Source organism: Medicago sativa, chromosome 7 (assembly GCF_051527215.1).
Source record: "Medicago sativa cultivar Bolivia chromosome 7, Bolivia_mono, whole genome shotgun sequence".
Lineage (NCBI taxonomy): Eukaryota > Viridiplantae > Streptophyta > Magnoliopsida > Fabales > Fabaceae > Medicago > Medicago sativa.
This window is the reverse complement of record NC_140755.1, coordinates 68,808,032-68,817,222: the sequence shown is the minus strand read 5'-3', so window position 1 is coordinate 68,817,222 and position 9,191 is coordinate 68,808,032. Positions and strand designations below refer to the sequence as shown.

General features: G+C 32.0%; 1 long non-coding RNA gene across 1 annotated transcript; it reads left to right on the top strand.

The window, feature by feature from the left end:
• Positions 1-8,230: 8,230 nt before the first annotated feature.
• LOC146908016 (uncharacterized) lies at positions 8,231-9,092 on the top strand. The gene is made up of 2 exons (XR_015019868.1): positions 8,231-8,646; positions 8,849-9,092. It is a non-coding gene; the product is annotated as an uncharacterized LOC146908016 (long non-coding RNA).
• Positions 9,093-9,191: the final 99 nt, after the last annotated feature.

The following is a 9,191-nucleotide window of genomic DNA, read 5'->3' as shown; positions in this document are numbered from 1 at the left end:
TGTTGTTTTGGTGTGAAGGTGTTATTAAAATGTTGGGCTTTAGTTAAGTTAAAGTGTGCTCAGTAAACTTATAAGTTTGCCTCATCAGTTTATTGAATTTAAAAAATTGATAATCAAGAATCGAACCATCTAATTCGATTTCCTTTAGTTCGATTTGGTTTTTGAACCCAACCAGAAATGACCAGACAATTTTTTATTTTGCTTTGAATTAAAATTTAAAAATTTATAACAAATAAAAAAAGACAAACACCAAAACTATTATTAGACAAAAGATGATGAAAGAAAAATAAATTTCAGCTAAATATACCTTGATGTGCTAGCTTATTGTTAAGAACTTTCAAAAAAAATTGTAAAAATGACAATTAATACCACATTCTTAAAAAAAACGACTTCAATGCAATTTTGGTCACTTTATTTCGACGAAACTTTAATTTTGGTCCCATATTTTAAATTGTCCATTTTGGATTACCATTTCAAAATTTGTGACCAATCTATAATTTTGACCCCTCAATTCATGTCATGACATTTAATTGTCCATCACATGTCCTTTGTATCATTTCAATTGATATTTTTTGATGTATATGATTGATCGACTAAATTTAGAGCTAGGATCCGTTGACATCAGGTGTCAACGAATTTGTTGACATCAAATCTTAACCGTTGATTTTTTTGATCGGAAGATTTATATTTGTTGATTTAGAATATCATGTGAATCATTCTCATCCTTCGGTCTATGCAATTACAAGAGAAGGGAAACCGTCGAAACCGTGAAATTGAATGAACAGAGAAGGGAACCGTGAAATTGAATTGAAAGAAAATAAGATGCAATCTAATGTTATTGTCGGAAACCGTGAAATTGAACAGAGATGCAATCTTTTGGACAACTTGTAGATTAATATCCCCACACACTCTTTGATACAATTCTTGTATGTATCTCCTTCCCCTCTTGGTTAATTTCTTGTATGGATTGTAGTAAATTAAAACAATTTATTCAAAATTTATGATAAAGATCCTAGTTGAAGATGACGATAGTGATAAATTTAACCATAAATCCATGATTGAATATTTTGCTGCCGATTCTCATGTAGAAGAAATTATGTTGTGACTGCTGATTGAGATCGGTGGGGGTAGAATACACATCCCTTCGTTCTTGGTAGAATTAAAACTAGTGGGAATCAAGTGAGGACAGAAGAAATTCTTGTGTAGGAACGAACTAACATATCATTCTTACAAACACCAAATTAAAACATGACACATCATTGTTTTATTTTAAGATAATTTGGAAATAATTTAAGAAATGGAAAACAACTGCTCCTTCTCTCTCTCAACCATTATTTGCAGTTAGTATTCACCACCACCAATCATGGTGAATCTTTCCTTGGCTTGCTCGTGTATAAACGATTTTCCTTTTGAAATTCATATGTTGAATAATTCATATGTTCAATGAAGAGTTTAAATAATTCATATTTTCCTTAAATTTTGCGAAGAAAACATGAAATGGGAAGAAAGGGATATAAGGAAACAGACAAAGTAACCACCGTGTTTTACTTAGATAACATAATCTTTCTTTTTTTTTAAAAAAAGATAACCCATCTTGAAAGTGGCCATTGTTGTTTTCTTCAACCATGAATGGTGGTGGAAGATATACTTTAGCAAGAGTAAACAAAGAAAGTTCCACCATGAATGGTGGTGGTGGTGATGGAAGATCACGAACTAGTGGTGGTATGAAGAGAGGGAGAAAGCACTGGTTAATTTTTCATAATTATTTTAAAAGAAAAAAATGACGTGTCATGTTTTAATTTGTTGTTTGTAAGAATGATATGTTAGGTTCGTTCCTACACAATAATTTCTCGTGAGGACAGACCAGACAAGTAAATTTAACAAACAATTATGAACCTTTGAATTAATAAAAGGGTTAAATATGTTTTTAGTCCCTATAAATATATCAACTTTTTGTTTTAGTCCCTCTAAAATTTTCTTTCGATTTTTAGTCCCTATAAAATTTTCAATCACTACTTTTGGTCCCTATTTTAAAGTTAATTTTAGTATTTTTTTAATGAAATTGTACAGAAATGTGTAAAATATTGTAAAACTTTTCCAAAAAAAAATTAGAATTTTTTAACGAAACATAAATTAAATATGAATTTTTAACCATTAAAAATATAAAAATTTATATTAAATTCATGTTTTGTTAAAAAATTCTAATTTTTTTTTGGGAGAGATTCTTGTAATATTATGAATTTTTTTGAAAAATTTTATTCAAAAATATGAATTCTACATATGAGTTTACTTTAAAAGAGGGACCAAAAGTGAAGATGGAAAACTTTTTAGAGACTAAAAGTTGAAGGAAAATTTTAGAGGGACTAAAACGAAAAGTTGGTATATTTATAGAGACCAAAAACACATTTAACCCTTAAAAAAATAGACGGTTTAGATTTGGTGTCAACGGATCGTTGACACCCATTGGCGGAGCTAGGTTGGACCCAGGGGATGCAGCTGCATCCCCTCAAATTTAAAAATCCACACTAATTTTTCATCTTTCATGCACTATGAACACCCTGAAAAATAAATGTTGCACCTGCTTGGACACAAACCGATAGAATTGCCAGTGTTGCACATGCTTTCACACACACTCACCAATGACCTTTCAAATATGTTTTTCTTACGTGTCTACTTTAGTTAGTTATTAATAGTATAATATTGTTGGTAGAAAGATAGCATAGTATTATATTATATTTTGCTAAAGACATAATATAATATTATATTTATTTAATAGATGTAAGCTTAAAAAGTTTTTTCTTAGGTGACTATTTGGTTCGTTACCATGTACTCACTTCTTATAAGGCAAAGAAACAAACTGGATCAAAACCAACATCATTATTGATAATTATAATTTTTTAAATATGTTTATAAAATATATTGCAAAATAAATTGTGAAGTATTAAATATACTCACTAATATTAAAAAAAAAGTTAAACAAGAGTTGGAAAAAGTGTTTTAATTAATAACTGTAAATTAAAAAGTTGAGACATTTTTTTTGATAAATTGTACTAAAAAATTGTTGCCTTAGTGTTAGAAATTTGTACTTTTTTTTGCACCGGCTTTTTCTTCTTGAGAGGTTAAGGAGCTTGCAATAATATTGAGTTTAAAATAAAAAGGTACTAAAAAAGTCTCAAAACAATTCAATGTACTTGAAAAAATGTTTTTTGCTTATAAATATGACCAAATGGAGTATTAATTCAAGTTTAAAAGTTTGAACCCCCTGTTCCAGGGTCCTGGCAACGCCACTGTTAACACCTGGTGTCAACGGATCCTGACTCCTAAATTTAACATATCGTTATGACTCTCAACAATTAAACATTTGTTTTCATTTTATTTCACCTAATATAATCGTCATCAATTTGAGATGACCAAAATTTCTAAAATAGAAGATCAAAATTGTACAATCAAGGGGTAATAGTCACTTTGGTCTGGATGTGCAATGAATAGTCGTAATAGTTCCTCAACGTATATAAATTTTGAAATAATCTTTGATTGTGTACACTGTTAGTCAAAATAGTTCCGGACACTGAAATAATATCTCAATACTCAGAATAACTTTTTTCATATAATGACTTAAAGGAAAATAAATAAGTACTTATAAAGACTGATATGACATAAAGTAAGCATATTGAAAAACTAATACTGTATAACAATATTAATGAAATATTTTAGGCAAATGTTAACTTGTGCCCTCAAGAGCACATGTTAAGAAGCTCATAATAGAAACGTACGCATCAACATTTTAATATCATGGACTATTTTGACATGCACAATCATGAATTATTGTGAAATTTCGATATATTGAAAGATTATTTAAACTACTCGTTACACATTATTAAAATGACTTTTACCTTGCAACCAAAGATAGGAAGACCGCTACTCTAGTTAACTAGTTATGCTAAAACCATTTAAGAAAGAAAAACTGGGGCGCATCATGTTTGAGTGCAGTAGAAGTTTTGCCGACAATTTGTGACATCCACGTTGTCGTCACGTGGGAAATATTTGTTTCCGCAGGTTTAAAACGTCACGTGAGATTTGACCCTATGAACTATGGAGTATAGAACGTAAGACACAATCTGCATACAGTGCACTGCAATATTTTAAAGGCTTAATTGCAGATTTGGCATCATATGTTTTAAGAAGTTGCGATTTTTGCCTCATAATTAAATAAACTACAAAACCGTCCCCTAAGTATTGACTTTTTTGCAGTTTTGTCCCATGCCAATTTTGACCAAGTCAAAGCTGACGTGGACGCCACGTCTGTATTTATTTATTTTTTAATTATTAAAAGATAAAAATATATTTTTTTTTAATTAAAAAATATATAAAAAATATTTTTTTATTTTTTTAATTAAAAAAATATTTTAAAAATAAAAAAAATAAATTAATACACACGTGGTCTTCATGTGTGCATTGACTTTGTCAAAATTGGGGGCCAAAACTGCAAAAATGTCAATATTTAGGAGTCGGTTTTGTAGTTTATTTAGTTAGGGGGCCAAAATCGCAACTTCTTGAAACATAAAGGGCCAAAACTGCAATTAAGCCTATTTTAAAATAATATACATCCATCAAAGAGTGAAAGTTCTCCTAGAAAAAAGATTGAAAGCTATTTTCTTAAATATGTCAAGTCAAACTCATCCATCAAGATTGATATTAGGGAGAATCAATTATGAGAACTTGAAAGGATCACATTTTTAACACCGCTATAACGGTCCAAACAAGTTTTTTTTTGTTGACAAAACGGTCCAAACAAGTTGATTGAATGTTAAATTATCATGTATATCATAAAAAATAATTGTTTTTAGTAGCAATGTAAAACTTGAACTCGCACAAGTAAAATGAGTTTCCTCGGTTAAAGTTTAGACAGTTTTGGGCGGATACCTATCGGTGCGGTCCCGTTGTAAACTCAATACAAGAGGATATACGTTAGTTGACTAGATGGAAGAAAAGGAGAGGAGGTAATAAGATGTGAAAAATATGATAATCTCTTCCCTTCAAAGAGATTATTCACTCTATCTTGCCATATGAAGCACAGACATGGACACTGACACGTCGACACAACTAATAATTTAAGAAAATCACATAATTCAGTGTAATTACAAGTGTCGGTATCGTGTCAACACGTGTCCGACAACATAACACGCCTAATCCGAAGAGTGCCCGTGCTTCACAGCTCTTGTCTCACTCCAACTTAACCTATACTATCAATCCAAACATTCCCTTGAGGGTATATACATACCCTAGTTGGAAGAGAATGAAAGACATAGGATGAATTATTTGAAACTTTAGTTGATTGGTTCAATGTTTTTAGAAACAAAATTTCTCTTGAACCACTTATAGCTCTTTTCTAAACGTGGGGAGATTCGAGAGGAATAATAGCATATTTGCTTTAAAATTTATCCTTAAATATTCTTTTATTGTATGTTAGCTTAATTTTAAAATGCTAAAAACAGTTATTAATATTTCTTCTCCATTAGGATTCTCTCCTCCATTCGTCAAACCAAACATGTATGAAATCACTCTCTTTTGCCCCTCCATTAAGCTTCCTCTACACAATTGAACCAAACAGTACCTAAGTGTGTGTTCATATAGAAACTCTTCAATTTCAAAGACATTATTACTACCTTGTAAATTTGGGAGACAAAAATGACCTACTACTGCCAACTTATTAATAATACATTAAAACTTATTTATTTGCTTAAATTTTTTTGTTCATAAGGTAAAAATAAGTCAAATTCAAACAGCCCAATATAGATATAAGTAAACGTGCCATTGAAATTGAAATTGAAAACAAGTTGTTGCAAGCAGCTTTTAACCAGTAGCCACTGCCCACAAGTTGCTCAAACATTAAAACATTAGTCGACAAATGCTTCTAATTCTAAATGCTTGAACTTGACGTGCTTAATTAAAACAGATAGCACTAATTAAGAAAAGGGACAAATCAATCACGTGGGAACTGTTCCTTTTAGGGCTAAAGGAATCGTAGGTGATACGTGTGCTTTCATTGCTAAATAAAAGTGTTTTTATTTTTTATTTTTCATAGTTCATTATATTAATTGTTTTTGAGATTATGAGCAAATTTGTAGGGTGAAATTGTTACCAATAAATAACAACCACTCTCATAAGTACCCACTTGAACATGGTCCAAAAGTAATTTCAAGAATGAATTTACTGTTTACATATGGTCACAACTCACAAGTTAGGCATGAATCGATCACAAATTTTGATTTATTTTATTTATCTTTCCGATCGTTAGGTGGCTTCTAAAAAAACATTTGTTCTACTTTTTTGTGTTTGGATTTTGCGACAAAAGGGGAATTCAATCATCCAGTTTATAGATAAAATTAAGCTTCACTTCTTTCGGTGATTGAAGACAAATCATCCTAATTTTGCTTTTAATTATCACATGTGATGACTTAACCCATTCATATGTTTGGGAGTTACCACTCAATTATTTTAGCCTATGTATTTTAAGCGTGCTTACATTATGACTATATCGCTTTTTTTTTCCTTTCCATGGTTAACCTAATGTAAGCAAATATTTCTTCTATCTTAATTCTTCTCTGACACTCCTTATTCTTGAGTGCTAAGTTTTGATTAACATACTTCATTTTACCTTCTTAACAAAAAATATACTATTTTTTTTCTACATATGATAGGATAGCATCTATTAATCAGATAAATAGACATATGACAATGAGTAATGATATTTTGACATCCATTTGATGACAACTTTGTTGACAATCTTGTTTTTCTCACTTCTTATTGGTCAAAAACAATGGAGAGAGAAAAAGGAAGAGAGAGAATAACAACATCATGTGAGTATGAGAAAGAAAGTTGTCCAAAATTGTCAAAAAATAGTTGTCAAAATATCATTTCTCTACGACAATTTCAGCTAAATAAAAGTGCCATTTTCTAACACCTAGACCAAGTGGGACCCTTTAGCATAATTTTTGTGCCGCACTTGCATTAGGTGAAAATCACATCTTGTCTTTTTCACTTCAAACAAAACCAACTGAATTGAAGTAATACCTCCGTTCATTTTCAATTGTCACTTTTTGACATTTTACACAAATCAATAATTGTTTCTACTTTTGATGCAATAAGTTATACTTTTACTGTAATGACCTTATTAATTAATTTAACATCTCATTTCATATATTTCTCTCTCAACAATAAATAACAAAGGATAATATGTGGCTGCTGAAAGACCTTGCATTGAGAACCTCAATTTTAATATGCTTAATGTTGGTCAATGCGGTGAGCTAACCAACCCTTTTTCAGTTGAGGAAGTTAAACAAGCTGTCTGGGATTGTGATAGTTTTAAAAGTCCTGGACCAGATGGTGTTAATATGGGGTTTGTTAAGGATTTTTGGTCGGAGCTCCGTGATGATATTATGCGCTTCTTATCTGATTTTCATAGGAATGGGAAGCTGTCAAAAGGCATCAACAATACTTTTATTGCATTAATTCCTAAAATCGAGTGTTCGCAGCGCTTGAATGATTTCAGACCAATCACTATGGTTGGAAGTCTTTACAAAATTCTTTCCAAAGTTCTCTCAAATAGATTGCGAAGGGTTATGTCTAGTGTTATTTCAGAAACTCAATCAGCTTTTATTCATGGTAGACAAATTCTTGATGGTATTCTCATCGCTAATGAGATTGTGGAAGATGCTAAGCGCCTGAAAAAAGATTTGCTCTTATTCAAGGTTGATTTTGAGAAGGCTTTTGATTCCATTGACTGGTCATACCTTGAAGCTGTCATTAAAAAAATGAATTTTCCTACCTTATGGCGTAAGTGGATTATGGAATGCGTCAGTATGGCCTCAGCTTCTGTTCTGGTTAATGGCAGCCCAACAGATGAATTCAAATTTGAACGGGGGTTGAGACAAGGTGCACTACAAGAAATCTTGCATATTGCCAGGGAACAATGCCAGGAGCAAGAACTCCTGGCGAATTTGCCAGGAGCTATGCCAGGGAAAACTCCTGGCAAAGTTGCCAGGGGCAACCCCTCACAAAAGCCGTGGCAAAATGTATGCAGTAGAAAAGATTCTTGTGTGGTCAGAAAAAGCAGGACGGTACAACACTTTGCCAGGGGTTGTGCCACCAAAAACCCCTGGCAAATTGCAAAGCATGCAAATTTGTCAGCAAAGCCTGCAAAGGCTACGTGAGACCACATGGACCACACAACTTCAAAGCCTGCAAATTTGTCATAATTATTATTTTTCTCATTTTTTTCTTCTAGTGATCACATGGACCACACAACTTCTCTTCCCCTATCCCTTTCTCTCGTTAGACTCCCTTTCCCCCTTCTAATTCATTTTTCATTTTTACTCTCTCTCCTCTATTGAAATAACACCAAAGCCTCCTCCATTAAAACACCACCACCCTCATTTTTACGGTGTCGTTCCGTCCGCCGTTTTCACCAATCAAACAAAGTAGTACCATTTTCTTCATCCCCTCGACGAGAGCTTTCTATTGGTCCAATTAATTTCAAAAAAAGAGAAACTTTTCGTGTCACCCATTTTTCTCCCGCCGTTGTGCTGTCATCAACAGCCACCGCGCCGGAGTTGCGGTTTCATTGTTGTGTTCTCTTTGTTCATGGTAAGCCACCTCTTGTTTAGCATACTCACTTAATTCTTTAATTTGTCTATTTTGTTGATTGAAGGTCAAACTTTATTTTTCCTGTTAAGTTGAGAAATCTTTATTTTGATATAGATTGAACTACCTTGTTGTTAATTTCATCTTCCTAATTTGTCTATTTGGTTTTTCCTCTTCCACTTTCTTTCCTATTTTATGCTAGCAGAGGCCACGAAGATTGGAGAGCTGATGTTGCAACCATGTTGGATTTTAGCGGCAGAATTTCATGACTAGGTTCTTTAGCATGTCTGAGTTGATATTTTCTTTGTAGTTTATTTGTTGATTTATATTTGTATGTATTTTGAGGACTTTCATTTCTATTTGGATTAGATTTGATGCATGTATCATTATGTAATGCCTCTTGTTAGTTGAAATTTTTATAAATTTGAAGACAAAATTTGAGTTGATAATTTTTTTTATATACAATCATTTGAGTCTTTCAAATGAATGGAGTTTTATCTCCTTCCTGGCAGTTGTTTATAAGACCAGCAAAATATTATTATTAGGTA